This window comes from Canis lupus, chromosome 23, assembly GCF_003254725.2.
Source record: "Canis lupus dingo isolate Sandy chromosome 23, ASM325472v2, whole genome shotgun sequence".
Lineage (NCBI taxonomy): Eukaryota > Metazoa > Chordata > Mammalia > Carnivora > Canidae > Canis > Canis lupus.
The window spans coordinates 2,642,471-2,648,996 of record NC_064265.1 but is presented as its reverse complement, the minus strand read 5'-3'; positions in this window follow the sequence as shown (position 1 = coordinate 2,648,996).

The following is a 6,526-nucleotide window of genomic DNA, read 5'->3' as shown; positions in this document are numbered from 1 at the left end:
CTTGGTTGCTAACAGTGTTAGATGAAAAGTTGATGGAAAACATTTTGTTGAATGGCTCATGTTGATAACCTGCAAACCTAGTGATCAATCTTAGCGTTACTAAAAAAGGAACAGCCAGAGGTTAATGCCTCCAATGTGTTTCAATAGCAAGGACCCAACACCAGCCACAATGAATTATTGGCTAAAACAAAATTGAACCTGAATGTAAATCAAGCTTCCACATCTATGATCAGTTTGTAAACACAGTATTGAATATGTTAAACAGCACACCAAATCCAGAATGTAGGAAATTCCATGGGACAAATAACCCAGTTTGTTCAACAAGTTGAATGTGTAAATGGATGGTGAGACTTAAAGACTGAGGGAAGCTTAAAGAACTTGTTTGAATCCTAATTGAACAAAAAAACATTTTAGACTTTTTTTGAGACAGAAAAGTTTAAGATGGATTTGATAGCAGATATTAAAGAATTACTAATTTTGTTGGGTGAAAAAATGGCATAGTAATTACATTTGTTTTTTAAAAGCCCTTATCCACTAAGATACACACTAAAGTATTTGTAGTTGAAATTATGACTGGGATTTACCTAAAAATATTCTAGGAAAAAAAGGGGCAGGAAATAAAATGAGCAGAATGTTGTTATGTTGAAGCTAAGGGACAGAAACATAGGGGCTTATGTAGGGGTTTATTATTCTGTTTTACTATGCATGCTTAAGCATTTATATAATAGGAATTTAAGGATGGAAGAGAAAGGGAAAAGATTGGGGACTGCCAGTAGAGACAACTTTTTTTTTTTTTTTTTTGAAAAGAAAGAGCGGACAAGTGGGTAATAGCTAGAGGGGGATCCTGATGAATAACCCAGCAGAGAGTGGGGGAAGATGGTGCCACAGGAGAGAATGGTTGGGGTGATATATTAGCAAAGCTAAGAGCAAGTAGGGACTCTTAGATACTATTGGTAGGACTGTAAATAGCTATTACCCCTCGACAAGTAATTTATAATGGCAAAATTATAAATGCTACCTGACACAGCAGTTTGTTTGCAGTGTTCAATCTTACAAATACACCAGCACCAATGTGCAAAGATATATACAAGATTTTCATTGCAACATTGTAATATTAAAAGTCTGGAGCTCAGGGCACCTGGGTGGCTCCATGGGTTAAGTGTCTGCCTTCAGCTCAGGTCTTCATCTTGGGGTCCTTGGATCAAGCCCCAAATTTGGCTCCCTGCTCAGCAAGGAGTCTGCTTCTTCCTCTCCCTGTGATCAATCGTTGATTGATCCCCCTGCTCGTTGTCTCTTGCTTTCTCTCAAATACATAAATAAAATTTTAAAAAGAAACGTCTGGGGCCCAATATTTGATTAAATTCCAGTATATCCATATACCAGAATATTATACAGCCTTAAAAATGAGGTAAATCTCAATATATAGGTATCAAATCTTCACATTGTATACCTGAAATTTATTTATATGCCAATAATAATGAAGCCGAAAAACATAGGTACATCCATAGATAGGTCTATCAATGACAGTATGAAAAATTTTCAAAGTAATAAAAACAAAGATTTAAGAATAATGTGTATATAATGTTACACACATAAATAAACATATGCACACACATGAATAAATACATATAGAATAATATGTGGCTCTGAAATCATGTAAAGATGTACTTTCCTGCTCATATAAATGGACAGTTTGGGGAGGATAAATATGTACCCAAGTTGGTTGGCAGTGGTAAGCTTTGAAGAAGGACAAGTGTGTTTTGTACGTTCTTGTAATTTTAGATCCTTGTGCATTCGTTATGTTTTGGTAAAAATATATAAATAGAAAAAAACCTTAGTTAATAGTTAATACCAAATATTAGTTAATATTAGTTAATACCAAATAGGTAAGAAAATAACTAACAGGGCCTTATACACCAGTTGTGGTATTATCCCCCAGAATGGGGGCAGAGGGACAGGTGTTCAGAGTTTGGAAGGCTATAAGCCTCAGTAATTTAATGATCAAAAATTAAGCTATAAAGTCATAATTGGTCTGTCTGTTCTAAAATAGAAACACAGTCTCAACATGAAACTGCCCTCTTCATTTGCTTAATTTTGCTTAAACTTGTTGCAAGGGGCACCTGAATTAGAGTATCTCTGTATCTCTGTATTATGCTTCACATTTTTTTCTCTTTCCCCATCTCCTATGTACCACCATATCTCTCCTGCTATTTTAATGTTGAATTAGAAGTGATTACAACGTATTTGTCTATTTTCTGGCTATAGCCTGGCTTTAGGATCACTTAATCAGCTCCCAGATTTAATTTTTTTAAAATTTATTTATGATAGTCACACACAGAGAGAGAGAGAGAGAGAGAGGCAGAGACACAGGCAGAGGGAGAAGCAGGCTCCATGCACCGGGAGCCCGACGTGAGATTCGATCCCGGGTCTCCAGGATCGCGCCCTGGGCCAAAGGCAGGCGCCAAACCACTGCGCCACCCAGGGATCCCAGCTCCCAGATTTAAAATTGAAAAACATTCTTAGCGAGTGGTTTTCTAAATGAATGGGTAAGGAATGTTATTACACTATATATTTTAATCCAAAAAAAAAAATTCTGGGGGCGCCTGGGTGGCTCAGTGGGTTAAGCATCTGCCTTGGGCTCAGGTCATGACCCCAGAGTTCTGGGACTGAGTCCTACCTTGGGCTCCCTGCTCAGCAGAGAGTCTGCTTCTCCTTCTCTTTCTGCCCCTCCCCCCTACTCACTCTCTCTCAAGTAAATGAAGAAAATCTTTTTTAAAAATTCCATATGCTCACTTAAGGCTTTAAAGGTTTCTGTGATGTGCCCATTAATTAAAAATTTAGAATAACTCATGCCTTGACAGAGGGGTCACTTGGCTGACAGATGTGAAGGCTGAGAGTTCCAAGTCGGGTTTACCACATCTTATGACACTAGACACTTGTCATGCAGACAGGTATGGAGAGCTAAATGACCAGGCCTATTTTCTCCTTGGTGAGATCAGATGTGTTAGTCACAATGACCAAGGTAGAGAATAAGTGCCTCATAAACATGACTGCTATGTTCATCATGTTCATTATGAGGTGCTGCTTAGTTTTATCTATGAATTTTTTATAATTGGAATGTACAGCAATGGAAGTAGCAAAACGTGAGGACCAGGATGCCAGACACAAATGACTGGTATTTCACCTTCCCGTGCCAAGCAGCTTGCTATCTGTCTGCTGATCTGTGAAAACCCCAGCAAATCTTGGACACGTATCACTTCAAGACTTGAAAAAGCTTCTCTCTGTGCAGTGGGTGGGACATCAGAGTTAGGAGACCTAGAGGGTCAAAGGTGGTGGAGGAGGGAGGCCGGAGCTACCTGCAGGAGACCGCTGATGGACAGCTGTCCGGTCTCTATGTGGCCCTCTTCAATAGCAAAGTTTTCAGTGATGATCTTAAGGGTGAAGCATCTCCTCTTCGCTTCTGAATGACCTCTCAGCTTCATGCGGCCAGGCACGGGAGATGTGAGCAGCTGACGCATCCTCCTTGGCAGCCGAAGAGATACTGCACTCAGAGCAACAAGGATCAGATTTGTGTGTCTGAGTCATCAAGGCTGCTTGTTACAAATGCAGAGCTGAGGCATTACACCCAAGAAAGTCTGATTCTGTAGATCTGTGGGCAGGGCCTGGGAATCTACATTTTCAGCACACCCCCCCCCACACACACACACACACCTTCCCCTCAACCCATCTCTTCACTACATCTGACGCAGACATATCCATTGTTTGTTTGTTTCATCAGGTAGTTACTTGGGTTGGACTCAAACTGCAAATGCTATGTCTTGGTGGCAGCCGAGGTCTCAGTTCAATTATTTTATCCTTAGCTGTAGTCTGCCAGAAATTGGGGCAGAGATTATATTCAGACTCTGAGGCGCCTCTGTCTGGCTCTCTCCGTTCCAGGACTCTCCCTTCATTTTGCTGTGGCTGTGCTTGCCCTGAACTCTGTCCTCTGGATCTTGAAGCCAGAAAGACTGGTTTTCCACCCGAGTTCTGGGCCCCTCCCTATCTTGTGGCCCTGCGTGATGGCCTTCTTGAAAGAAAGCTAAGAGTCGCGAAAAAGCTGTTCTCCACTCCTAGTATCAAGTCCTTTCCTAAATCTGCTTGCTTTTGTTCATTCTCCAGGCTTTCATGTGGTATTTCCTTTATACTGTCCAGTGGGCGTTTGCTCTTAGCAGGTGCGCTGGTCCCCGGTAAGACCTTCCCCCGCTGTACTGGCAGCAGGGGTCCCGTTTTCCAGGGTTCTTTTGTACAAGTTTGAGACCTGGCTAGGTGGAGGCCTGTTGTGCTGTAAGACACACATATTATTTCTGTACTTCTTTACTTACCATTCGCCTGTTGTGGCCACATCTAGCAATCTGTGGATGTTTCACTTTACTGGAAAAATATAAGAATTAGCCAAGGCAGGAAAAGTGGTATGGTATTTGCACTGTTTTTAGAGAAGAGGCCCCACACTTAGCTGAGGTGAAAACCAAATATAGTTTGCAGTCAATATCCCCTCTGGAAACCACCGTTTCTGTCTTATCTCTCTAAAGCTGCTTTTTCTTTTATTTATTTATTTTTTTTGGCGCATCTATCTTTAGCTTTGACTGGCCTCATAGGCCTTGCTTACCCTGCCCACCAATGGCTCCAGGAACTTGCAACACTTCCCTGGTGCACTGTTTTTGGGCCCTCTGCCCTCTCTGGAATTTATTTCTCGTATTTATGGTTGGAGCCATGCTGGTTCATTGTAATCTAATAGCCCCAGTGCTGTAAATTTTTACTAAGCCAACAAAAAGCAAAAATGGTTAAATGCTTGAGAAATGCCAAATCCTCATAAATCAGGAAGGTTCCAACAATTTCAGTTGGTAAAGTACTGCAATACTCTGCATTACTCAGAATCCCAGGGCGTCAACTATAGGATAATATGAGTGAAGTCTGATTAGTCTGGAAATCAACAAAAATCTTGAGGTCTGGATGCTTTTCAACCTCTGCATTGCTGAGGGAAACTATTCATGGTTCCCTAAAACTAACCCATAAAAACTCTAAAAGGTGATGTTCCTGACATATTCCCTCCATGTCTACTGTGCTGATAACAAAGGAATTTTAAAATAATGATCTGAACTAATAAGGGGTTTATTTACTACGCTGGCACTGAGGAAGCAAGTCTGGAATTCTGATAGTCACTGTCCTGTGATGTGTGAATTGGTGCTCTGACATCTACCTCATCATTCATCTTTGGCCTGTGGGAACAGGAGCCAGCCATGAAGTCAGGTGTCACACACATACCATTCCTCCACTATTGGAGATACTGCTGAGAACCCAAGAGGAGAAACAAGGCCTGAGCCCTCAAAACAGTCCCCACTGAGCCTTGCACGCAAAGCCCTGGATATGGGAAGATGCAGAGACCGTCTCTCAACATTCAAGCAGCTGGCATTCTCACCTCAGTTCCCAATCTGCCAGGTGGCTTAGAAATTGATGTCAAAGCAAGAGTTTCGTGGTTCTTGGGAGACACTGAGCAGCAAGAAATAAGCTGGTACTTATTTCATTCTTACTACCTGCTCTGTGTATCTCAGGAGGGCTTGGATTTCATCCTAAGGACAACATGCAGGTGTGGAAGTATATACAAGGGGCGGGGGGGAGTTGCACATAAAAGGTATCTCCAAAAACCATTCCCATTTTATGAAGGAGGAAAATGGGGGGAAAAAAACCCCTCAGAGTGGTCAAGTGACTTGCCCAAAATCACACAGCTAGTGAATGGTCAGCCGGGATGCTGGAATCAAAATAGTGTCAGCCCCCTTAGAGTTCTTTTCATTCAAAGTCTTCCTTCTGCAAAGTTTGCCAAATAATTAATAGTGTAGGGTTGGTCTGCCATGGTGTAGAGTGGGCAGGATCTTTATAGAAAATTATGGGCATGACAAAGGTAGATAACTTGGTTGTCTAGCAGAGTTTTGATCTAGATCTCACAAAGCTGCCAGGACCTTAGCAAGGCAGAAATAGCCTTTTTCTGAATGATTACAAGTTGCTATATGATAGAAGGTGCTCTAATAAATGTAACAGTACAGGCCAACACTGTATTCAATACCTCAGAGACTTCAGTGGAGAAAATGAGTGAGGGTGGGCTCTTCCCTGGGAGGTCATGGCTACTTGGGAGCCTGTTGCTTCTTTGTGTACTTTCGGCAGTTATGCTGTAAGGTAAATGCATCTGTTGCAAAGAGAGGAACTGGAGCTGGCCTGGGTGGGGGGATCAGGAAAGTTGAAGGAGGTAAGGCATTTGAACTGAAATGTCAAGAAGCTGGTGTTTTAATACGACTCATCTTTCGTAAGAACAAACATTTATGGAACACTAATTGTGTGCTACAAGCTTTGGAACATTATTCATTTATTTTTTAAATTTTTTTTATTTATGATAGTCACACGGAGAGAGAGAGAGAGGCAGAGACACAGGCAGAGGGAGAAGCAGGCTCCATGCACCGGGAGCCCGACATGGGATTCGATCCTGGGTCTCCAGGAT